Source organism: Apodemus sylvaticus, chromosome 2 (assembly GCF_947179515.1).
Source record: "Apodemus sylvaticus chromosome 2, mApoSyl1.1, whole genome shotgun sequence".
NCBI lineage: Eukaryota > Metazoa > Chordata > Mammalia > Rodentia > Muridae > Apodemus > Apodemus sylvaticus.
In genome coordinates, this window is record NC_067473.1 from 104,620,361 (window position 1) to 104,648,101 (window position 27,741).

Sequence of the window (27,741 nt, forward strand, 5' to 3'; positions counted from 1 at the left end):
TGCAGGAGGTTTCAAATAATATATCATTTCTAATCACTCTCAGCTTCATGCTTTCAGTTCAGTATGTGAATTCAGAGCTGTTCCTGCCACAGTTGACGTGTGCAGCTGTTCCTGCCTCCTTTCATTCTACACACATATCTTCTGCAACTGTAAGCCCAAATGAACTCCTCCTTGTGTATGTTGTCTTGATCATGGTGTTCATTACAGCATTAAACAGGGAATTGTACAGGATTTTGCAATCCTTTAGACATGCTTATTTTAAAATTTTAACTTCTGTAACTGTGGGGGGGGGGATGCATTTCTACAGTTTAAGCCAATGAGTTTGCAATAGTTAATGACTGCAGTCCCAGGAAATCTGTGGTGCTTACATGTTGGCATATGTGTGGATATTTTTTGCATGTTTGTGTGATTATGTTTTGAAAGAAGTTGTGATCTTCTGCAAATTTCTGTTACTAAATTCATGAGTTTTGGAAACTGAACTTTGTAAAATAAGAAATGTTTGTCACATGGTATTTAGATTGTATCTCTGTCTTCAAGGTAGCTATATCAATAGATCCTCTGCATAGCAATGTCATTTGGAAATGGAGAGATTTCTCAGTGGTTAAGAGTACTGGCTACTCTTCTAAAGGACCAGAATTCAAATCCCAGCACCCACATGGTGACCCATAACTCTCTGTAGTTTCTGTTCCAGGAGATTTGACACCCTGACAAAGACATTCCTGAAGGCAGAACACCAATGTAAATAAAATAAATAAATTTAAAAATGTTATTAGCAATGTGTTGCTTTAAGAATGATTATCTACATGTTTCTTTTTCTTTCTTTCTTTCTTTCTTTCTTTCTTTCTTTCTTTCTTTCTTTCTTTCTTTCTTTCTTTCTTTCTTTCTTTCTTTCTTTCTTTCTTCTCTGACTCTGTCAACAGTAAGCAGGCCAGTAGTTGACTGGAAGCTGTTACAAAATTGCAACCATGACTTACCATGACTAGGCAGCCAGTGATTCCTGACCATGAGGCCACCTAGACTCTGGTTGATGTTTCATTTAATCAAAATGCACTTCGTGGTCAGGGTTTGTGCACTTCACTAGCATGATCTCTGGGTTTATGCAGGTATCATGCAGTGCTATGACTGAATCAATCAAAGCGGGAGTCTAAGCTATACACACCTCCTGTTATTTTTCTTTTTTGATGTTTAGATATATTCCTGAAATACCAAAACACAAAAACCAAAACAAAACCAAAACAAAAAATTAACATGCCTAACCCTCTAGAAATTTGAGGCCCTGGCAAGTGGGGAGGATTGATGGTGGTGGGGGAGTGCATCCTTTTGGAGATAGGGGGAAGGAGGAATGGGATGAGGTACTGTGGGAGAGAAGACCTGGAATTAGGACTTTAAAAAAATAAAAGTATTTGAAAAAAGAAAAAGAAAAAGAAATTATGCCCCTTGTGAGTGCTTTTGGAAATTTGAGATTTAAATTGAAGTTTCAAATTCTGTTTCTATGCCTGAAAAAAATATTACTAGTGTAATGAGACAGTGTCCATTTGCCATCTAGATTGACTAAATGATAAGTTTGCTCTCTTCCCTCTACTAAGAAATTTCAATATATTCTTTAATCTATTTTATCATATGAATGCTTTGGATGTTTTCAGATCACTGCAATTTTCTGTCTTTTATCACTAAAAATAGTAAATCAATAGTGATAGCACTGAACTAGTCTGAAATCAGGTTCTTTAAAAAAATTAAAATAAGGATGGTTAAAATTTGATGGCTGGGCTATATCTTATTTTTTTATTTATTTGATATATTTTTTATTTACATTTCAAATGATTTCCCCTTTTTTGGCTCCACACTCCTGAAAGTCCCATAGCCCTCTTCCCTCCCCATATCCTCCCATCCACCCCTTCCCAATTCCCTGTTCTGGTATTCTCCTATACTGCTGCACTGAGTCTTTCCCGAACCAGGGGCCACTCCTCCGTTCCTCTTGGATATCATTTAATATGTGGATTATGCCTTGGGTATTCCACGTTTCTAGGCTAATATCCACTTGTCGGTGAGTGTATACCATGATGGATCTTCTGAGCCTGGGTTGCCTCACTTAGTATGATGTTCTCCAGCTCCATCCATTTGTCTAAGAATTTTATGAATTCTCTCTTTCTGATGGCTGAATAGTACTCCATTCTTCCGTTGAGGGACACCTGGGTTCTTTCCAGCTTCTGGGTATTACCAACAGGGCTGCTATGAACATAGTGGAGCATGTGTCCTTATTGCATGCCGGGGAATCCTCTGCGTATATGCCCAGGAGTGGTATAGCAGAGTCCTCCAGAAGTGTCATGCCCAGATTTCTGAGGAACCGCCAGACTGATTTCCAAAGTGGTTGTACCATCTTGCAATCCCACCAGCAGTGGAGGAGTTTTCCTCTTTCTCCACATCCTCACCAACACCTCCTGTCTCCTGATTTTTAACCTTAGCCATTCGGACTGGTGTGAGATAAAAATCTCAAGGTTGTTTTGATTTGTAATTATCTAATGACTAATGATGTTGAACATTTCTTAAGGTGCTTCTCAGCCATCCAAAGTTCTTCATGTCAAAATTCTTTGTTTAGCTCCGTACCCCACTTTTTAATAGGGTTATTTGGTTCTCTGGGGTCTACCTTCTTGAGTTCTTTATATATATGAGACATTAGCCCTCTGTTGGATTTGGGGTTGGTGAAGATCCTTTCCCAATCTGTTGGTTGATGTTTTGTCCTTTTGACAGTGTCCTGTGCCTTACAGAAACTTTGTAATTTTCTGTAAGGTCCCATTTGTCAATTCTTGAACTTAGAGCATCAGCTATTGGTGTTCTGTCCAGGAAATTTTCCCCTGGGCCCAAGTCCTCAAGGGTCTTCCCCAGTTTCTTTTCTATTAGTTTCAGTGTGTCTGGTTTTACGTGATCCACTTAGAGTTGAGCTTAGTACAAGGAGATAAGAATGGATCAATTTGCATTCTACTGCATGCTGACCTCCAATTCAACCAGCACCATCTGTTGAAAAGGCTATCTTTTTTCCACTGGATGTTTTCAGGTCCTTTGTCGAAGATAAAGTGACCGTAGGTATGTGGGTTCATTTCTGGATCTTCAATCCTATTCCATTGATCAACTTGCTTGACATTGTACCAATCCATGAGGTTTTTATCACTATTGCTCTGTAGTAATGTTTGAGGTCTGGGATACTGATTCCCCCAGAAGTTCTTTTACTGTTGAGAATAGTTTAAGCTATCCTGGTTTTTTTGTTATTCCAGATTAATTTGAGAATTGCTCTTTCTAACTCTATGAAGAACTGAGTTGGGATTTTGATGGGTATTGCATTGAATCTATATATTGCTTTTGGCAAAATGGCCATTTTAACTATATTAATCCTGCCGATCCATGAGCATGGAAGGTTTTTCCATTTTCTGAGGTCTTCTTCGATTTCCTTTTTCAGAGATCTGAAGTTCTTGTCATATAGGTCTATCACTTGTTTTGTTAGTGTCACCCCAAGATACTTTATATTGTTTGTGGCTATTGTGAAGGGTGTCATTTCCCTAATTCTTTCTCAGCCTGTTTATCCTTTGAGTATAGAAAGGATACTGATTTGCTTGAGTTGATTTTGTAACCAGCCACATGGCTGAAGTTGTTTATCAGCTGTAGGACTTCTATGGTAGAGTTTTTTTGTGTCACTTAAGTATACTATCATATCATCTGCAAATAGTGATAGTTTGACTTCTTCCTTTCCAATTTATATCCCTTTGACCTCCTTATGTTGTCTAATTGGTCTAGCTAGGGCTTCAAGAACTATATTGACAAGATATGGAGATAGAGAGCAGCCTTGTCTAGACCCTGATTTAAGTGGGATTGCTTCAAGTTTCTCTCCATTTACTTTGATGTTCGCTATTGGTTTGCTGTATATTGCTTTTACTATGTTAAGATATGGGCCTTGAATTCCTGTTCTTTCCAAGACTTTTAGCATGAAAGGATGCTGAATTTTGACAAATGCTTTCTCAGCATCTAATGAAATGACCATATGGGCTTTTTCTTTGAGTTTGTTTATGTAGTGTATAGCATTGGTGGATTTCCATATATTGAATCACCCCTGCATCCCTGCGATGAAGCCTACTTGATCATGGTGGATGATAATTTTGATGTGTTCTTGAATTCGGTGGGCAAGAATTTTATTGAATATTTTTACATCGATATTCATAAGGGATATTGGCCTGAAATTCTCTTTCTTTGTTGTATCTTTGTGTGGTTTTGGTATCAGCGTAATTGTGGCTTTGTAGAATGAGTTGGGTAGTGTTCCTTCTGTTTTTATTTGGTGGAATAGTTTGAAGAGTATTGCTGTTAAGTCTTCATTGATGGTCTAATAGAATTCCGCACTAAAACCATCTGGTCCTGTGGTTTTTTTTTTTTTGGTTGGAAAGCTTCCTATGACTGCTTCTATTTCTTTAGGTGTTATGGGTCTATTTAGATGATCTATTTGATGCTGATTTAATTTTGGTATTTGGTATCTCTCTAAGAAATTGTCCATTTCCTCCAGATTCTCCAGTTGTGTTGAGTACAGGCTTTTGTAGTAGGATCTGATAATTTGTTGAATTTTCTTATTTTCTGTTGTTATGTCTCCCTTTTCATTTCTAATTTTCTTAATTTGGATACTGTCTCTGTGCCCTTTGGTTAGTCTGGCTAAGGGTTTATCTATCTTGTTGATTTTTTCAAAGAACCAGCTTCTGGTTTTGTTGATTCTTTGTATAGTTCTCTTAGTTTCTACTTGATTGATTTCAGCCCTGAGTTTTATGATTTCTTGTCTTCTTCTCCTCCTGGGTGAATTAGCTTCTTTGTGTTGCAGGGATTTCAGTTGTGCCATTAAGCTTCTGGTGTATGCTCTCTCCAATTTCTTTTTGGAGGTACTCAAAGCTATGAGTTTTCCTCTTATCACTGCTTTCATTGTGTCCCATAAATTTGGGTATGTTGTGCCTTCATTTTCGTTAAATTCTAAAAAGTCTTTGATTTCTTTCTTCATTTATTCCTTGACCAAGATGTCATTGAGTAGAGTATTGTTTAGTTTCCATGTTTATGTGGGCTCTCTGTTGTTTTTGTTGTTATTAAAGACTACTTTTACTCCATAGGGATCTGCTAGGAGGCATGGAATTATTTTGATCTTCTATTTGTTGAGGTCTGTCTTGTGACCAAATATATGATCAAATTTGGAAAAGGTACCATGAGGTGTTGAGAAAAAGGTATATTCTTTTGCTTTGGGATGAAAAGTTCTGTATATATCTTGGATATAAATTCAATTGGTCCAAAGCTTCAATTAGTTTCACTGTGTCCCTGTTCAGTTTCTGTTTTCCTGATCGATCCATTGAGGAAAGTGCAGTGTTGAAGTCACCCACAATTATTGTGTTAGGTGCAATGTGTGCTTTGAGCTTTAATAAAGTTTCTTTTATGAATGAGGGTGCCCTTGCATTTGGAGCATAGATGCTCAGGATTGAGAGTTCTTCTTGTTGTATTTTTCCTTTGACCAACAATCAGTGTCCCTCAAGTCTCTTTTGATGACTTTGGGTTGAAATTCAATTTTATCTGATATTAGAATGGCTACTCCAGCTTGTTTCCTGAGACTATTTGCTTGTAAAATTGTCTTTCAGACTTTTACACTAAGGTAGTATTTGTCTTTGACCCTGAGGTGGGTTTCCTGTATGCAGCAAAATGTAGGGTCCTGTTTATATATCCAGTTGGTTAGTCTATGTCTTTTTATTGGGGCATTGAGTCCATTGATGTTAAGAGATATTAAGGAATAGTGATTATTACATCCCGTCATTTTTGATGTTATTTTTTAAATTTGATTGGTTAACTTCTTTGGGGTTTGATGAAAGGTTACTATCTTGCTTTTTCCAGGGTGACGATTCCCTCCTTGTATTGGTGTTTTCCTCCTATTATCCTTTGTAGGGCTGGGTTTGTGGATAGATATTGCATAAACTTGGTTTTGTCATGGAATATCTTAGTTTCTACATCTATGGTGATTGAGAGTTTTGCTGGGTATAGTAGTTTTGGCTGGCATTTGTGTTCTCTTAGAGTCTGCATGAGATCTGCCCAGGATCTTCTAGCTTTCATAGTCTCAGGTGAGAAGTCTGCTGTGATTCTGATAGGTCTTCCTTTATATGTTACTTGGCCTTTTTCTCTTACTGCTTTTAATATTCTTTCTTTGTTTAGTATATGTGGGGTTTTGATTATTATGAGATGGGAGGTATTTCTGTTCTGGTCCAGTCTGTTTGGAGTTCTGTAGGCTTCTTGTATATTCATGGGCATCTCTCTCTTTAGGTTAGGGAAGTTTTCTTCCATAATTTTATTGAAGATATTTGCTGGCCCTTTGAGTTGTAAATCTTTACTCTCATTTATACCTATAATCCTTAGGTTTGGTCTTCTCATTGTGTCCTGGATTTCCTGGATGTTTTGGGTTACAAGCTTTTTGCATTTTGCATTTTCTTTAACTGTTGAGTCCATGGTTTTCTATGGTATCCTCAGCATCTGAGATTCTTTCTTCTATCTCTTATATTCTGTTGTTGATATTTGCATCTATGTCCCCTGATTTCTTCCCAAGGTTTTCTGTCTCCAAAGTTGTCTCCCTTTGAGTTTTCTTAGTTGTTTCTACTTCTGATTTTAGATCCTGTATGGTTTTGCTTAGCTCCTTCACTTGCTTGTTTGTGCTTTCCTGTAATTCTTTAAGAGATTTTTGTGCTTCCTCTTTCATGACCTCAGCCTGTTGACCAAAGTTCTCCTGTATTTCTTTAAGTGATTTTTGCATTTCCTCCTTATTGGCTTTTGTATTCTGAATTTATTTCAGCGATTTTTGTGTTTCCCTTGTAAGGGCTTCTATCTTTTGATCCATTTTCTCCTGAATTTCTTTAAGTATGTCCTTCATGTGTTCCTCTATCAGCATTATGACCATTGATTTTAAATCCAAATTTTGTTTTTCTGGTGTGATGGGGTATCCAGGACATGCTCTTAAAGGAGAATTAGGTTCAGATGCTGCCATATTGCCTTGATTTCTGTTAGTGACGTTCCTTCGTTTTCCTTTTGCCATCTAGTTCTCACTGGTGTTAGTTGGTCTTGTCGATGCTGGACTCACCAGTGCAATCTGCCTTTTCCCAGGTGTCCTCTGGTGCACAGCTGACCTCCTGCACTGCCTGGAGACAGGGTGATGTGCCCCAAGCTTTTCAGATCCTGAAGAAGACAGCTGAAGGCTCCCGCTGGGGCCTGTTGGACTCACCAGAGCACACTGACTCCTCCCAGCCGGCCTCCCCCCCCCCACCCCCCCCACCCCCCCCCACCCCCCCCACCCCCCGTGCCCCTCTGGCCTCCTGCAGGGCCTGGAGATGTGGTGTTGCAGCCCATGCTGGTCTGGATCCTGAAGTGGAGAGCTGAAGGCTCCTTCCAGAGGCCTCAGGACTGGAACCTAAGCTCCATGCAGCCAGAGCAAGCTGTGCACTCCCAGTCTTTTTGTCATATTTATTAACAATTCATTGGTGATTTCACGTAGATAGAAACTTATACATATAGTATATAGTAATTAACTCAACAAATATATTGTATTAAAAAATCTTAACCTAATAATATTCCTGCCTTTTGATCCATAATTGAAGAAAGATATATGAAAGGTATTACAAACTCCCAATTTGACTCAAAATTTGTCCTGTCTAAAAGAAATGCAGGAATAAAGATGAAGCAGAGACTGAAGGGATGGCCAAGCTGTGATTGATCCATTTTGAGACTTATCCTATGGGCAGGCACTAATCCCTCACACTATTAATGATGCTATGTTGTACTTAGAGACAGGAGCCTAACATAGGAGCCCCCTGAGAGGCTCTACCCAGCAGATGACTGAGACAGATCCAGATACCCACGGAAAATATTGGAAGGAAGTCCAGGATCCCTGTGGAAGAGTTAGCAGAAGGATTGAAGCCACTCAAGGGAGATGTTAACCCCACAGGAAGGCCAACAATGTCAACTCACCTGATCCTCAGGGAGCTCCCAGAGATAGAGCTACCAACCAAAGAGTATACATGGAGTAGTATAAGGCCCCAGACAAATATGCAGCAGAGGACTCCCATGTTCAGCCTTAGTGGGGGAGAATGCACTTAATTCTGCAGAGACTAAATGAAGCAGTGTGGGATGATCCAGGGGGGGGCTGCCTTCTCAGCAGTGAATGGGAAAGGTAATGGAGGAGAAACACTGTGAGAGGGAGCAGGGAGGGAGTCAATGTTTGGGATGTAAATAAATAAACAATAAATAAATAAAAGAAAAAAGAGTATTTCATAATAATATATCTGCAAGCTTACATTCCAGTAAAATACAGCATGGGAGGCCTGCAACTTCCTATAAACATCTATTCTTTCCTTGCCTGCTGCATTAAATGAAAATAATAGGGCAATGAGCATATGCCAGATAAAAGAGGAAACAGACAGCTTATGCCCTGAGCTCAATTCAATAGCTGGGAATTGAGAACAGAAAAGGTATTTTAGCTAATGTTACTTATTTCATATTCAGGGCACATTTGCCCTTCAGATGTTTCTGAAACATGTAGTGTTTTGGACCCTATGCATTCAAGTCATGTCTCTTTTACTATTCTCAGGTGCACAGAGGTACCACAGGCATCAAGGCCTCTAATTGTCTATGTAAGTTATACCTTGGAATTCCATAAAAGAAAAGATAACGTATACCCAAGAATTTGCAATGTTCATGAAGAATTCTGAGTTCCTATTCCATTCTTTCATGCACACCTATGTATCTGTAATGAATGACCTTCTAGGCTCCAGTTCAACATTTTTATTACAAAGAAAGAATTAATTAATGACTGTTAGTCTTTTTTTGTTTGTGGTAGTATGAATACACTTGGATAATGGGAAGTGGCATTATTAGGAGACTTGGCTTTCTTAGATTTGGTTGTCCTCTTGTCGGAGGAAGTGTGTCACTCACTGTATTGAGTGTTTTGATGTCTCCTAGTATTCAAGCTCAGCCCAGCATGGAAGACAGCCCTCTACAGACTGATTGAAAAAAACAGTAGTCTCCTGGCTGTCTTCAGATCAAGACATTGAACTCTTAGATCCTCCATCAAGTCAGCCTGCATGCTGCCATGCTTCCCACCATGATTATAATTAACTGAATCTCTTAAACTGTTAGCCAGCCCCAATTAAATGTCATCCTTTAAAAGAGTTGTCTTCAATAGGTGAGTCCTTGAATATATAATATATGATTTACATATTAAAATATAACCAAATTGTAATCACACCATAATCAAAATTTAAAATGGTAGAGGAATATGGATACAATATTAGTTGAGTATTAATATTTTACACTTAAATGTTCATTTTCTTATTAAACTCTTTCTCATACTATGTACATATTCACATTGTTTTACCTGGTTGGTACCTGTTCTGGAGGGAGAAGTTATATTCTAGTTTCATAAAAAGGTTATGGTAATTAATTGATAATCTTGACACTGTGAATAACCATTTACCTTATTTACTTTTTTAGTTTTAAGTACAGACAATTATGCGATTGTCAACTTTACTGTAAGTTGGTACCTTTCAAATAAATGTACAGGTGATCAGAACAGAGCACCAGTAAAGCTGGATTTCACATAATATTTCAGCATTCCTGCATTTGTAGGCTGCAGTAAAAACTACATTGTAGTGAAAACCACACAAAAGATTATTTTTTGAAGTAATTTATAAGCAAATAGAATTCTTCTAGTATAACTCTTTCATGTAAGAACGATAATAGATACAAAATTTCAGCCAAAGTAAATTGATGTATTTTTTTTCCTACCCAAAGCAGGGACAAATTTTAAGAACAAAATATTTGTTGTTGATTTGAACCAAGTATATTTCCCAGTTGGAGATGTGCTTGATTTCTGACAAATAAGGATATAAATTGAAAGGACAAGAACCCAGATATTAGTTGGAATATTAGTGTGAGTGCCTGTAATTCTAGCACTCAAAATGAGGAATTGGTTACCTCACTCAGTATGTTATTTTCTAGTTCCATCCATTTTCCTAAGGATTTCATGAATTCTTAGGTTTTAATAGCTGAGTAGTATTCCATTGTGCAAGTGTACCACAGTTTCTGTATCCATTTCTCTGTTGAGGGTTATCTTGGTTATTTCCAGCTTCTGGCTATTATGAATAAGGCAAACATAAACATAATGGAGCATGTGTCCTTATTATATGATGGAGAATCTTCTGGGTCTATGCCTAGGAATGGTATATCTGGGTCCTCCTGTAGTATTATGTCCAATTTTCTAAGGAACTGCCAAACTGATTTCCAGAGTGGTTGTTGTCAACTTGCAATCTCACCAGTAGTAGAGTAATGTTCATCTTTCTCCACATCCTCGCCAGCACCTGCTGTCTCCTGAGTTTTTGATCCTAGCTATTCTGAATGGAGTGAAGTGAAATCTCAGTGAGGTAACCAAATCACAAAAGAACACACATGGTATGCACTCACTAAAAAGTGGATATTAGTCCAGAAGCTTGGAATACTCAAGATACAATTCACAGATCAATTGAAGCTTAAGAAGGAAAAGCAAAGTATGGATACTTTGGTCTTCTGTGAGGGACATCTGGGTTCTTTCCAGCTTCTGGCTACTATAAATAATGCTGCTATGAACATAGTGGAGCATGTGTCCTTATTACATGTTGGAGAATCTTCTGGGTATATGCCTAGGAGTGTATTGCTGGGTCCTCCTGTAGTACTATGTCCAATTTTTATGTCCAAGGAGGAACAAAACAACTATGAGAGGAGATACATAGACAAAGTGTGGAGCAGAAACTGAAGCAAAGGCCATCCAGAGACTGTCCCACCTGGGGATCCACCCTATATATAGTCACCAAACCCAGACACTAATGTGGATGCCAACAAGCACATGCTGACAGGAACATATAGCTGTCTCCTGAGAGGCTCTGTCAGTACCTGACAAATACAGAGTTGGGTGCTTCCAGCTACCCATTGGACTGAGCACAAGGTTCCCAGTGCAAGAACTAGAGAAAGGACCCTAGGAGCCAAAGGAGCTATCAGCACCATAGCAGGAAAAACATTATGAACTAACCAGTACAGCCAGATCTCCCAGGGACTAAACTACCAACCGAAGAGTACACATGTAGGGACCCATGGCTCCAGCTGCATATGTATCAGAGGAAGGCCTTGTTGGACATGAAAGGGAGGAGAGGCCCTTGTCCCTGAAAAAGCCCAATGCCCCAGTATAGGTGAAACAGGACAGAGAAGCTAGAGAGCTGGAGTGTGTGAGTTGGTGATCAGGGGGAAGTAGGGGATGAGAAAGGGTGTTTTGGGAGGGGAAACCAGAAAGGGGATAACATTTTATATGTGAATAGAGAAAATATCTAATAAAAAAAGAAGGGGAATGGACTACATAAGTTGTTATATACAAACACACACATGCATACACACATATCACCGACAGAGAGAGAGAAAGAGAGAGAGAGAGAGAGAGAGAGAGAGAGAGAGAGAGAGAGAGAGAGAACAAGATCTTATCAAAGAAAGAAAGGACCAGCATCTAAGGTCCTTTATATATCTTACTTCCATATACAGAGTGTGACAGGTAGACATCTTTATAATACATATAATATTTATACACATATGAAATATCTACAGATGTATACACATTGAGATTTATTTTCCACATGTGCAAAATTTTTGTAAGAACTACATGTACCTAATTATTACCTTGGGATTATAACAATATTGGTAATATAGGTATTATACTTTATGAGCTTGAGTCAATGTGATACAAAGAGGATGAAGAGTTGATAGGTGAACATGATAAATGAGATAAGAACTTTATGGTAGTAATTGATAATGATATTAGTAATTATAATTATTATTGTTCTGTTGATGAAACAGTGAAGGAATAGTGTTTCTATAGTAGTATTAAAGAAAAAGAAAAGCAAACATGTAATCTGGAATCAGGTAAACTTCTTTAATGGAAAGCATACAGCAAATAATTTAAATCCACTGAGTCAGTGTGGTAGATGAATTTCAATTATAATTTATTGTTTTTCTAGTAAGGAACTAATTAGTAAGGAACTAATGAAGAGAAATGTTTATTATGATTAAGATTCAAATCAATGATCATTGTAATGCAACACAACTATAGAAGAACAATATAGAACAAGAATTCTTATTTTTAAATATTTAAGTTTTTTATTTCATTACTCTAGCAATACACAAATACATGCATATACATACACATACAGAGGTATACATACACAAATCCATGCATGCATACACACATATAAATATGCACAATACATATATATAATACAATATATATTTGTATATATGTATACAATATATACATAAATACAAACACACACTAGGAAAAAGTGTCCAGCAAGAACATGAAATGTAGTGACACCACTCCCTGTGTTAATATTCAAACATGAGAAAGAAAATGTAACCAGTGCATCAGGTTATCACATAAAAACATGGGGACAATGAAAAGAAAAGAATTCATTTATCCAAAACATCAATTTCAAAAATCTCACCAGCAGTGGAACAAAAATTACAACATAATAACAACTGATCAAGGTTCTGTTCCTATCCATCTCAAACTTGCAATGTTTAAGGGATATCAACATAAATTCATTGATAGTAAAAAGGCATATACTAAGATCCTTCTACAGTCCCAACAGCTCCTGATTTTGTCTCATCAGATTACAATTTTGTTCTAGGTGTCCCAGAGCCATCTCACTTATTAAAAGACACAAAAAAGGAGATTAAGTTCCTTGGCATTCTTTTGAATGTATGTTAAGAGTCATATAGTTGTTGTATATGACTACTTGAATTTCAGCACTTGTGAGGCAGAGGCATTTCTGAGTTTGAGGTCAGCCTGATCTACAGAGTGAGTTCCAGGACAGCCAGTGCTATGCAGAGAGATGCTGTCTCAAACAAAACAAAACAAAACAAAACAAAACAAAAAAACAAAAAACAATCATTGACAACAATTTATCACTCTCCCTAGAGAGATATATTTACATTGTACTTTCTTTGTACTTTTAAAAAAAACACATAATACTTGAGCATTTTCTTTTTTTCATATCAAGATTTTCTTTAGATATTTTCTTTATTTACATTTCAAATATTATGCCTTTTCCTGGTCCCCCTCCTTGAAAAATAAAGACAAAAAAGAAATAGAAATAAAGAAATAGGCTACAATTCTCTGAACTGAGGTGTGTCTAGGGTGTCATATACTAGAGAAGTCAATGCTAGGATAAGAGTGGAGTAATTTAAAGTTCACACCAGGGCTGTCAGAATGGCTCAGTGGGTGAGAAAACACATATTCTGAGAGATTATTTGAGTTTAGTAATAGCACCCATGTGAGAAGGCACATCATAGCTTAAAACTCTTGTGCCAGAAGACCAGATATTTTCTTCTTGTCTCCGTAGCAATCTTGATACAGATGGCATATGGACACACATATACATAAAAAAACAAACAAAATAAATATAACTGTAAATTATTTACAGCTCAAGACTTTACAGTTCTATGCTAATCCTCAGTTTCTTTAATCAGTTCTGTGCACACAGCATAAGGGGATTTAGTCCTTCATGAAATTCAAGTTTACACATCTTATAAATAAGGTATGGAAGCAATAGATGGGCAATAACATGATGAAGTTATCAGGTAAAGCGTAACAGACATGTTAATACACTGTAAAACAAATAATAGGAAAGGTTTTATGAAAGCAAGGGAAGCATAAGACTGAGGTTGCCCTTATCTAGAAATCAGTTTAGGACAGATTTTTCACACACAACCTACTTGAATATTCTTCTCTTTCCTATGAAATAGATAAAATTACCTCTTCTATACCATCATCCTTCCCCTACTTTAGGTGATGGTAGAAGTACAAATACCCTGTTTTATAATGCTTCATCATGTGAAGCAAATTAATTAAATGATTTTTCACTGTTACTATTTATAGGTTTACTTGGATTGTAGTTCAGAAATTGTCATTCAGGTTCTTTTGTCCTTGAATAATGGAAATTTTCTTAAGAACAAATGGTAAACAATGCCTGATTTAACTTGTGATATAAATGTCTGAGTTAACTTGTGATATTCTGTAAAATCACAATTACCAACTTTATTCCTTTGAACATTATTTGTTTTGGAAAACAGAAGGCAGCATTCACAGGCTAAATTTCAGTTTCTCCTTATGGTGTCAGAGCTGCAAAGAAGTTCCCATTTCCTGTGATGTCACAGTTTGGATTTGTTTTCCTTGAACTGAAATGTTTTCCTAAAATGTGTCCCAACTTTAAAATATCATCTTTATTATTGTCTAGGCTTGCTTGAAAATCAAGTTAAGTAGGTTTTTATCATGAGGCATGATTCTGCTAATTTCAAAATGTAAACATATACTACATGAAGCACAGCGAAGCAGTAAGCTGCAGTCATTCATTTATAAAAGCCTCACTTCAGCTGTTTAAGCAGTGTCACAACTCCCCTGAGCTTGGGATTATGAATTATGCTAGCTACCCATGAAGCCAGCTGTATTAATACAATGTTTCCCTTATTCTTCCATAAATCCCATGTTTCTATTTACTCACCATCAGCGTATTTCTTTTCAACTTAGTTGTAGATTTATTATTCAATGCAGATGAGAATGCATATTCTGTATTCTATTATTTTTATTTCTTGGCAACTCAAACATCATTGTGTATTCACATTCTTTCTACCTTTTTATCTCTTCCTCTAACTCCTTTATTGTCTACCAACTTCCCTTCAAATTAATGATTACTTCTTCATTTATCAAATGCATATATATAAATATATGTACACACGATTATATATATATATTCATTGGTAAACAATACTATACATATATAGATATATATGTATATATGTACACATACAAATATCCAATTTAATACATACACACATATATACACATATGTGTATCTATGCATACACACATATATGTACATGTGTACATATTGGTGTGCATGAATAGATACATATATGTGTTATGTCTGCATATTTATGTATGTATGTGTGCATACATACAAACATATATGTGTGTCTGCCTGTGTGTGGGTTATTGCTGTCTAGTTGAAGTTATATAGATTGATTACCATATGTTTTGTCATTGGAGAAAAATAGAAATCCCTCTTTAGCAACCATTGATTACCTATAGTTCTTCATCTTGGGTGTGACTTTGTAAAAATACTCTGCCAACACCAGTGTATTCAACTGCTGTCATTTTGTAGATCTTGCTTATAAAAGAATGTTATTTGATTTTATGCATGAATCATGTGATGTCTAGAAGATATTATCTACCAGCAGGTATCATTAATAAAATTTGTAAACAAATAAATGATCAAAAATATAACCAAAATCTATTTCTTCATGTCAAAAAGCTTATAGTATATCTCAAAACAGAAATTATTGACTAGGAAGAAAAAATAATGATGTCATTTCCAACAATTCAATTTCAATGCACCACTTGTAACATATCAATATCTGTGTCCACATACTATAGCATAGATAATATAGAAGCATTTTTAATCCAGCAACATGGTTTTTCTGAAAAGGGCTCACAGACAAAGATCTTCTGTGGTCTGGCTAAAATGAAGACATACCACAGACCTTTAATCCCTCTGACTAGAATACAGGCACACAAAGTGTACACTCTCAATCCCAAATAATGAAGGTAAAATTAGTTATTCAAATGCAGCAGCCATGTTTGAAAGTGAAGTCTAATTGAGATACTGACAAACTGATGAATCAGAAAAAGATTTCACAGAATGAGTCAAATGAAGGATACACCCAACTGTCTTGAGAACAGAAATAAAAAGAGTTGCGACATAAGAGACAATTGCAGAATAAGTGAGGGAGAAATAAGGCAGTTTTCTGAGAAGAATTTTCCAGAGACAGGTTGTAGGTGAAGACAAAATGAGCAAAAAATGAGAAGGAGGCAGGAGTTTAGAACAGATTGTCAGAGTTAGTTTGATGCCAAGCTGAGCAATTCTGGCAGAAGCCACATGAGGTAAGTTAGAATCAGTCAACTTGGAGAGGAATTTGAACCAGAACAGCTCAGTTGAACCAGCCAGCCAGAGCTGAGAAAGAAATCGAAAGGGTGAGTTTATTGAGCAGTACGCCTCCAAGATAGCAATTACATCTGTTGAATAAAAGTTACTTTTATAACAGGCATGATTTAGGTTCCATACTAACTTTTTCATTATAAGTATCTGCACCTTTCTGTGTAATTGCTGGCTCTCCATGTATTACTTTGTTGACTTATCACATAAAACAGCATGGTTCATGGCTAACAATCATCTGCACAAGATGTATGCACTATATGTCTATATATACTACAGATACACTTATGTAATATACATATATTACAAAAATATACTTATAGAAATAACACACAATATATATAAGAATGTATTTATTTACAAATATACATGAATAGAGAATCATTGGTAATATATTTTATTTATTGCAATGGATTTCCAAGCATTCAGTCTTTTTAAAGTTATGAAAAATTCCAATATATGAAGACCTCAAAATTGAAAGAATGTGGCATAAATTGAATCAAAGTTTGAAACTAAAGTGACCAGAAAATGTTTTAAGGGATGGATTTTATCTTTGTACAGATAATATTACAAAAACCACATAGATATGTCTTAATGTTTGGTACAAAAGCATATGTCTCTGCAAAGGTCCTGTGTGCTGCTAAGAGAGTTGTCGACTTCTAAGAGCCCATATACATTGATGAGATCATAAATTTCTTTTCACTTACTCCCTGATTCTGGGGATTCCATTGATTTATTATAGTGTATCAGGGATAATGCAAACTATTAAAGTAGTCAGAAAGAACTAAGAATAAGGCTTGATTTCGGGTCCATATATAAACATATATTGATATACATTAGGCTGTCTAGCATAGAAAAAGCTGAGAATAAGTCAGCCATTTTTCTGTGTAACTCATTACAAAGTAGAAGATATCAAGAGGTTGACAATGTGTTGCTGCTTGTATTTCAGGAAATAATTCAATTGTAACTAAGTGTCTATCACCTCACCTCATAGTGAGCCCATGTGTTTTTGTGCAAGTGCTGTGATAGTAACCCTACTGAGTTCATGAATTATATAGACAGGTCATATCCAGAAGACTGAATTTCACAGCACTCTTCCTTTTCCTTTTCTCATTTTCTACCCTCTCTTCCCAGAGCTGTTTTTGTAGGGCTATGACTTAGGATTTTAGAGTGAAATATGTAGCCAATATAGACAAGCATAAATAAAATTAAAATATAGCTTTAAATTTAGGCTCAAGTAATGTGCTATCTGTATGTGTAACATACATAAAGAGGTAATCATTGTAGAAGAAAGGAGTGAACAGTTTTTCTCTACAGACAAGCTCACTGTCCATATATCTAAGCTGTTATTGGTAACGTATTCACAGTTATCTGTCTTAAAATTTGTAGGTCACCTGCACAAGATCATGGTAGAGAAAATTCCAAAATAGAATGTGTAGATGATTCTAACCACTAATTATGGGGAAGTTAATAATAGTTCCTTGTGGAGAGAGAATTACTTTGTGTATTTTTGTTTGTTTGTTTGCATTTGGCCACTAGTAATATTCCCGTGTTCTGATGAATGAATGGCCTTGTGTCCTTTCAATAATTGGAATTAGTAGGGTTTTGAGAGGAGGGAATATATTTGTCCTTCACATACACGTACACATATATGTATTTGCCTTATATAATTCGTACTGATTCTTGAACATATAAGCCTATTTATATTTCTATTTATATTGTCAGTTGTGTTTGTTCAAGAGAATAATTGCTAGTATTTTGGTTTTCCATAAATCTACTTCTTCTTCTTTCAATTAAACAGTTAAAATTTCCCAGAAAAAAAACTTCTAGAAATGAAAATTTGTGATGAGTTCCTTCTCTTCAGTTGTCTGGGTGGTTCTAATTGCCTCTTAAATTACCATCCTAGGTTTTTGAAAAATTAGCAATGATGAAACTTTGTTGAAGCATTAGCCTCATTTTTACCATACTGTATCATCAAAAAACCCCAAGTCTCATCGTATCTAAGCACCAAAAGTGAAAGGGACCAAGATCTGTTATGTAAGTGATGGTATACAAATAGTTTTTTGTTTTCTCCAAGATATGAAGGATTGGTATTATGTCATGGCAGGGACATCTGTGTCTTGATAATCTTTCTGTGGCTCCTGTCCTCAATGCTCTCATTTCCTCTGTAAGCCTGTGATATGCTGTCATTCACACAGCATAAATGGTTCAGTTTGCCAAAGACAAAAGGACAAATCTTTATGCAGTCAGGATTATATTGAGTTATGTCAAATGTCACCTTTCTAACATGTGACCTTTTGTAATGTTGTTAATAAGAATCAGAACAGAAAAGAAGAGAATGAAAGCTCTTTAAACTAAGAAAAAAAGACAAATTCAGGAAGACTCTGAGTTTCTTGTTCAAAGATAAGGTTCTGGAAAGTTTAAATAATGAATATCAGAATCATTTAAGACTGAAACAAAAGGCAATTCACCTAAGTTCATAGGAAAAGAGAAACCTTGCCTACTTTCTCTGTGTTCTGACATTTTTCTTTTGCTGAGTCTATCATCTTCTGTAGTAGTTTGGTCTATTATTAATGCAATCAAATAACTCCAACATATTTAAGTAGCACTCTTCAGTTATTTCAAGCATAAATCCAGGGAGATAAGATTTAATCTCACTTCTGCTTTCCAACAAATTCACTTCTGTGCTTTACAAACTGTCTCATGTTCTTTCTGAAAAGTTTCTGACTGTTAGAGAAAAGAAAATTAACTACTCCAGTTCTCTGTTCTGATTCATATGAAATATTAAATTTCATTTTCCAGGTGATAGAAATTGGAGATAATGAGTATTCCCACTCTTCCAGAGTGAGAGTAATATGTAGTAGCTATAGAATTGTGAGAAGCAGTGATATGAAAGATCATATAATTTTATTTTTATAATTGATTCTCTCATCTATACTCCTTTTGATAGCTATTCTCTTTTGTACAGTGGCACATGTTGAATGGAACTTATGGAAGCCAAGAGTTCTGTGATTTTACTTTTTCAGTTCTGTTCCACTCAAACTTCTGTGGAACTTCCTAATTCAGCAAATGATCTTCTCATCAGGATCTTCTCTGATACCTCCCATCAGAGAAAGGTTCTCTCATTAGCTTTATAGCATTCTAAAACTACCTTCATCTGATATTTCAGGATGTGTGAAATAAATTCAGTTCAACTGATAAGATAACAAAATTATATGCATGAGATGCTCATAAAATATAATTATGTGTTTTAGATGACAGGTTTGTATAACAAGGCAATGGCTTCAAAACTGTACCTAAAGATTTTTACACAAGGGACTTTTCTCTGTCATCCCTTCCTATTTCACTGAAAACATTTGAAATAATTAATGTAAAAGAAAAAATAGGTCATTTTTTTTCCTGTACTTTGAAGGTTTCAGGCCATGGTTCTTGTCCTTGTTGCTTTAAATTTCTATCAACAGTATGTATGATGGTTGTGCCATAGGTAATGAAAGACGATCCAAGTCAAAATGCCAAGGAGTAAAGAGGAGAAGCCAGAGAAACAAAATCTCCTTAAACAATGAGATGACCCAGCTATCAAGTTCCTCAGAAAACTGGGCCCTTCACTTCCGGAAGATCCCGCTATACCACTCCTGAGCGTATTCCCAGAGGATTCCCCAGCATGTAATAAGGATATATGCTCCACTTTGTTCATAGAAGCCCTATTTATAATAGCCAGAAGCTGAAAAGAACCCAGGTATCCCCCAGCAGAAGAATGGATGCAAAAATATGGTATATATACACAATGGAGTACTATTCAGCCATTAGAAACAATGAATTCATGAAATTCCTAGGCAAATGGATGGAACTGGAGAACATCATACTACGTGAGGTAACCCAGTCTTAAAAGATCAATCATGGTATGCACTCACTAAGTAGATATTAGCCTGGAAAACTGGAATACCCAAAACATAATCCACACATCAAATGAGGTACAAGAAGAATGGAGGAGTGGCCCCTTGTTCTGGAAAGACTCAGTGTTGCAGTATAGGGCAAAACCAGAAAAGGAAAAAGGGAAGTGGTGGGTGGGAGAACAGGGGGAGAGAAGGGAGCTTATGGGACTTTCAGGGAGTGGGGGGCCAGAAAAGGGGAAATCAATTGAAATGTAAATAAAAAATATATCTAAAAAAAGAACATCATAGATTAGAGATCAAACCTTCACCAATGTGTCTTTGAGAAATATTTAATACCTAAACTTTACTATAAGAAATCATGTCTCAGCTGGGCAGTGGTGGTGCATGCCTGTAATCCCAACACTCTGGGAGGCAGAGGCAGGCGGATTTCTGAGTTCGAGGCCAGCCTGGTCTACAGAGTGAGTTCCAGGACAGCCAAGGCTATACAGAGAAACCCAGTCTCGAAAACCCAATCCAAAAACCAAAAAAAAAAAAAAAAAAAAAAAAAAAAAAAAGAAAGAAAGAAAGAAAGAAAGAAAGAAATCATGTCTCAACATATGCCTTTATAAAATACATAATTTGAAAATAAATCCAAACCAACAAGGGAAACATACTGAGTTTGCTTTCATCTGTTCTTTCCTGTTCTACACTTACCTGTTACATTATTTTGGATTTTAATTTCTTAAAAACTGCCACTTGAGATTATGCCTTTATTATTTTTTAAAACATTGACAATTATATTTTTTCAGCAACTACTGATGACTTATTGGTATTTAACATTGTTCCAGGTACAATTTTATAATCCTCATGAAATAATAGATAAGATAGTTATTTTATATCTATTCTGTATCTTGTACTTAATAAATTTTAATTTTTAAAAGGTTTATTATATTTACTCATTTCCAAGAGTGTATGTGTGGGATATGCAAGCTGCTATGCACACATGGAGGTCAGAGGACAACTATAAGCAGCCAAATATCCTCTTCCATTATATGCTACCTGGAGATTAAATAATCTCCGTTCATCAGAATAGGCAACGAATGTCTTTATTCACTGAAACATCTCTTACAAAGTATCAGCTTTTTACATAAAAGGATAATAGAAGCATGAATAAAAACCATGGTAATATTACAGAGACTACTATGTCATTCTTTGGATGATGTCATAGAACTACTCACCAATGAATGCACATAGAATCAGAAGATTGAGTTAAATTTCTGTCTGTAATTATTGTTAGTTCATATTAAATAATTGCAATGAATGCACATTAATAGCGATTTTCATTTAGAAATAATCAAAACTCCAGAGAAAATCCACAAGGACAAAGCTATCTAGATGATTTCTGTTGTACTTTACATAATCAGCCAGTTCTTCTCCAGTCTTACCCCACATCTTTCTCCTGCTGTGGTCTCTTGTGATCTTCTGATAGCCTGCTCATCATGTTCCTTTTCAGTCTTTTAAAGTCTTCAAGATAAAATGTCAAAGAGGCAAAAGTGCTAAATGAAGCAGAGATTCTCTGGGTGGATTTCCTTAAGGATTTTTTGTTTGTAGGAAACAAATACAATGTAAAACATTCAAGTAGATAAATGTAACCTAGAACTATTTAATAAAACTTAGGCCTAGAGCAATCATTAAGAAGTTAAGAATGATTGCTTGTCTTTCAGATGAGCCAAGTAAGATTTCCAGGGAATACCATGTCCTCTGCTAACCTCCGCAGGCATGTGCTGTATGTATACATCTAGCACACAGCATGCATCTCTTTCTCTCTCTCTGTCTGAATCTGTCTTTGTCTCTCTCTGTCTCTGTCTGTCTGTCTGTATGTCTGTCTCTCTCTCTCTCTCTCTCTCTCTCTCTCTCTCTCTCTCTCTCACACACACACACACACACACACAAACACACACACACACATGCATCTCTTAACAATTAAAGGTAATAAATAAAAAGGAAAATCCCTTGTAGTTTTATAGCAAACATGGAAAATGACTAACTTAATATTGGAAAATAATAACCTTAAAGTACAACCTTCCAATTCTTTATATTTTTTTCTGGACACACAAAAAGATAGAGAACAAATGTGCAAACAATATAGGATAGTGGCTTAATTATTACAGGAAGGACCTATTTCAGTCACCATGTACCTGTACCCTTGAGTCACTCACCTGGCTGGCAGGTTCCTTTGAGAAAATGCTTTAAGATTAGCCTGCAGCATTTGCACTACCAATTGCTGCCTCTCTCACCAGTCCATGCTCTCCAAGCTCATTTCATACCCATGGCACAGCTTAGGCATTGATTTAGGTTTCATTTTTGAGCTTCGAAGAAATTGTTCTAAGACTTTCATTTTGCTGTTTCCCAGATAGAGTTTGTGACATTCTCAGATTAATGTTTTGTGTTTATTTTATACTAATCAGAAGGGATTTCAGTAGGATCTAAATGGCACAAGCTCTAGTCACCTATAAGGTAAAAAAAAAAAAGTCACCTTGGAATATAGAAAAAGAATATACAAAGCCCCGTGATACATAGGCAGGCTTTCAAGATGAAAAACTATGCACTAGAATTTTCTAAACAGCCCAGATAAATTGTGCTATGAATTTGTCTTAGAGCTTTTATTTAGAGAAAATCTGTTTAGATTACTTCAAGTGTGTGTGTGTGTGTGTGTGTGTGTGTATTTGTGTGTTTGTATGTATGTGTGCATGTACAGTGTAATGCATGCATGCTTGCACATGTGCATGCTTATATTAGTGCGCATATGTATAAATGAGGAGAGAGAACCTGATGTCCTGTCTTATTGCTTTTTACCTTCTCCTTTGGGACAGAATCTCTCAGTGGTAGAAGAATTCACCCCTTCGTTAGACCAGATGACTAAAAATATCAGAGTTCCACATGTCTCCATATAACTTGTCCTGTGCTAGCATTACAGACATGCATTATTATGCTAATACGTAAGAACTCATTTCTTCATGTCTGCTTTAAGAGCACTTTACCTACTTTATCTACTTTATCCACATCACAAGCCTGGAGAATTTTTTTAAATCATAACACAGGTTATGATTTAAACAAACATCTAAATATTTAAATACCTAAATAATATTTAAATATCTAAATAATATTTAAATATCTAAATAACACAAATTTAATATTTTGCTATATGTAAGTAGCATGGGTTTTAATGTATGAATGAAAGACTCACATTAAACTATACAAAAGACAACTGTCTTTGCTGTTGATTTGAATATTGTTCATATTTCTGTGTTTAAAGCAACATTAAAGCTTATATATGTATATATATTTGTACATGTGAACATGTGTTCATAAAAAGCTTATGTGTGTATGTGTGTGTAAGTATACACATATATTTGTTAATTGCACATAATTATTCAGGATAAAATAATACAATATTATTTATTGATAACTAAATCAGAATAATGACTCAAGATGAAGATAAGATCTTGTTTACAGATGATTATGCACTCAAACAGTTGAAAAACATTTTGCAGTTCATTTCAGTGATCTGTCATTTATAACAACTCTATTGGTGAGTGAAAACATCCAAAACCATCTTTACAGCAGCTGTAAATTTCTGCTTTAAAGGAAATTGTGCATTCCAACACAAAGTACGTCAACAGAAAAGGATTTGATAGGAAGAACTTAACATCCATGGAACAGTGGTCCTACTCTTCTTCTAGGGCAATGCCTCATCACACTGTTTTGCTTAACTAATTTAAGGATATTATCAAGTTGGTAGTACATCCTGCATTATGAGATGGAGGAAACTCTAAAAGCCCACAGTTGCCATGAGCTCACCTACATCCACAGAAACTAATTAGACACAAAGTTTAAAAATCAGTTTTCCTCACAGAAACTTGGGCAGTGAACAGACACTCGATCATTTTCTTTAACAGTATGGTTTACTGACTCAGCAGATGTCTCCACTGGAGCTTAGCTGCTGTAGGAGGTAAAGTTAACAAAGCTACTACTTTCTAGACCTTGCTTGAAGTGAGTGAGTGCCCAAACAGCCTGATAAATAATCCCAACTGAGTAGGTTTAGAAACTAGAAGTTAGAGCCCAGAAAACCAAATAACCCTATTAAAAAATGGGGTCCAGAGTTAAACAACGAATTCTCACCTGAAGAACTTCGGATGGTTGAGAAACATCTTAAAAAATGCTCAACTTCATTAGTCATCAGGGAAATGCAAATCAAAACAACCCTGAGATTTCACCTTACACCAGTCAGAATGGCTAAGATTAAAAACTCTGGAGAGAGCACATGCTGGCGAGGATGTGGAGAAAGAGGAACACTCCTCCTCTGCTGGTGGGGTTGCAAATTGGTACAACCACTCTGGAAATCAGTCTTGCGGTTCCTAACTGGGCACTTCACTTCTGAAAGATCTTGCTATACCACTCCTGGGCATATACCCAGAGGATTCCCCAGCATGTAATAAGGATACATGCTCCATTATGTTCATAGCAGCCCTATTTATTATAGCCAGAAGCTGGAAAAAACCCAGGTATCCCTCAACAAAAGAATGGATGCAAAAAATGTGGTATATATACACAATGGAGTACTACTCAGTCATTAGAAACAATGAATTCATGAAATCCTTAGGCAAGTGGATGGAGCTGGAGAAAATCATACAAAGGTAACCCAGTCTCAAAAGATCAATCATGGTATGCACTCACTAATAAGTGGATATTAGCCTGGAAAACTGGAATACCCAAAACATAATCCACACATCAAATGAGGTACAAGAAGAACGGAGGAATGGCCACTGGTTCTGGAAAGACTCACTGTAGCAGTATAAGGCAAAACCAGAACAGGGAAGTGGGAAGGGGTGGGTGGGAGAACAGGGGGAGGGAAGGGGGCTTATGTGACTTTCTGGGAGTGGAGGGCCAGAAAAGGGGAAATCATTTGAAATGTAAATAAAAAATATATCGAATAAAAAAATGGAAAAAAAGAAATGTAAATGAAGATGATATTCAATAAATAATTTTTTTTTTAAAAAAAGAGAGAGAAAAAAAAGAAACTAGTCCATATAAAACTATGTTATATTACCTGGGTTTGAAGCTAGGATCCTAAAGTGGAAGGCTTGCAAACACATGCATGGGGGTTATGTGTGAGAGGGGGGAGGGTAGGAGATAGAAGGAGAGGCAGTGGGAGAGAGAGTGTATGTTCTGTGCTTTTTTATGGTTGTAGTGTAAAATGTCATATTATAAAGCCTGCTCTGTTTTTCTTGTTGCTGTTGTTCTGTTCTGTCTGGGTTTGTGTTGTTAGTGGTGGTTCATTTGTTTTTGGTTTTGAGACCAAATTTTACTACATAGATGACTGGTCTACTACTCCCTGTGTATAATGGGCTGACTTCCAAATAAGAGATTTTAACTTTGCCTCCTGAGTTTCAGGTTTAAAAGTATACAACATCCCACCTGACTTTTGCGATTTGTTTTCATTTTGTATTGCTTTTTATTATTTTTTTGGCATTACTATTTATTTTTCTTTCTAACATCTATTCTTATATTTTTCTTCAAAATATAATTCAATCAAAATAATAGAAAATTATAATGTCCAGTGTTAAATATCACATATTTATAAAACATGTCAGTTATGGCAACTATCAATCCAACTATCAATATTCTAAGTTTCTCTGAAAATGAGTTGTACAGAGGAGTATTATAAGAAAGTACTAAAAATCTAAGAAATATTTAAATGTGTCTGTATCTCAAACATAAGTCAAATTCTGTTAGTATTAACATACATGTATACAAAAGGAAAAGATAAAACTGGCACATTTTGATACAAGATGGGCTGTCAATGTTCTGCAGGCAGACTATGATTCAACAGTGAATGTGATATTGGAAGCATTGTCTCAGCATCTTCTGATTTTCCAAGATGCAGATAAAAAGATTAACTTGATTCTTCTTTACACACACAATTGTTGCTTTACTATCATTTTCCTTGTAGAGGACCTTTACAGTATTTGGTACTCGAAATAATTTTCAGTATGAATCAGATATACTTTTGATAAGAAAATACACAATACTGATTATTTAATAGTCTCACAGTTTATATATGATACCTATATATATATATATATGAAACTATAACTTTATATTTTCATTAAGATGTTGAGCCTTAGTCATTATTGAGAACTTCACCACTGTACACATCCTGTGTCTTGCTTTTCCACTTGGAATACATGAAATTGTTGTGTCAGTTCTCGCTGGTCCAGTTACATGGGCAATAAAGTACATCTACAGACTCCTATTTCATATATTCTGTCTATCCGATAATAACAAACCTTTTCTTTAAATCAATATGGTGATTGAAAAGAGCAGAATGCTATTATATAAAAGATAAATGGTATTATACCAAAAGTAAAATTTGGCTAATTATGTTCCCTTAAGGTTTTTTTGTTTTCTTATTCTGAACAATACCAAATATAACAGAAAGCTTCTTCTCTCATGAAATAAGTCTTGATGCCCCAGTGTAGGGGGAATGCCAGGGTGGGGAGGCCAGAGTAGGTGGGTAGGGGAACACCCTCATAGAAGTAGGGTGAGGAGGGATGGGGTTTCTGGATGGGAAACCAGTAAGGGGCTACGATTTGAAATATAAATAAATAATGTATCCAATAAAGGGAAAAAAAAGAAAGGAAGAAGAATTTAGCTCTTCTCCATACTTCAAAGCCCACCTGAAGTTAAGTGTCCATAGAAAAGTTTCATCTTCCCTTTAACTCGTTAAGTGTCTTAATTGTACTCATGTCTTTCATTGTTTACCAGCCTACTCAGGATGATGATAATTATGGCTCAAGTTGGCAAATCTCTTCAGGGAAAATCTTAAAAATTCTTAAGGATTATATTCATCTCTAATAGCTTCAAACAGTAATGAATAGAGAATACAATGATAAAGCAATATTCTACTCTAATGCCATTGATGGTGCAACACATATTAAAGGATCTTTCATGGCCTCCAAGCTTATGCCTATATATCATGTTTGAATCTGTTTCTTTTATTTGTTTTCCTATCACCTGAGCATAACTCAAAGGTAAGCTTAAAGCAGCATGCAACCAAATAGCTAAAAAGGGAAACAGTTACATGGTTTTACATGGAGAGAATAGAGGAAAAACACTTTAGAGATAGAGGTGTGTGTGTGTGTGTGTGTGTGTGTGTGTGTGTGTGTGTGTGTGCGCGCGCGTGTGCGCGTGTGTGTGCACGCATGCACACATTCAAGTGCATCTGTCTGTCTATGCATGTGTGCATGTGTCTGTGAGTATGAATGTGTAGATGGATGCACCAGTGTGCAGTTGCTTATGCAATACTAAGGCCAATATCAGAGTTTGATACTGTTCTTTAAGAACCATCTACATTTTGGTTGAATTAGTCTGGGACTCATGAATTTGGCTGGATGGCTTCCAGAAAGACAAAGTGCCTAGATCCCCCCTTTCCATTGCTCCACTTACTTTATGATTTTATTTAATTTTTATTACCCTTATATTTTTGCAGTCCAGTCAGGATCTACTTCCAGGTCCATCCTCCAACAGTTCTTCATCACAATTCTTCCCCCTGTCTCCAAGAGGATCCACCCCTGGCCAGGCCTCCCCACTTCTTGGGATCTCAAGTCTCTCAAGGGTTAGACACACCTTCTCTTTAGCTTGTCTCTTCCCCTGGAATTATAAGCACATAGTACCACAGCTAATTCTTATTTTTGCTACTT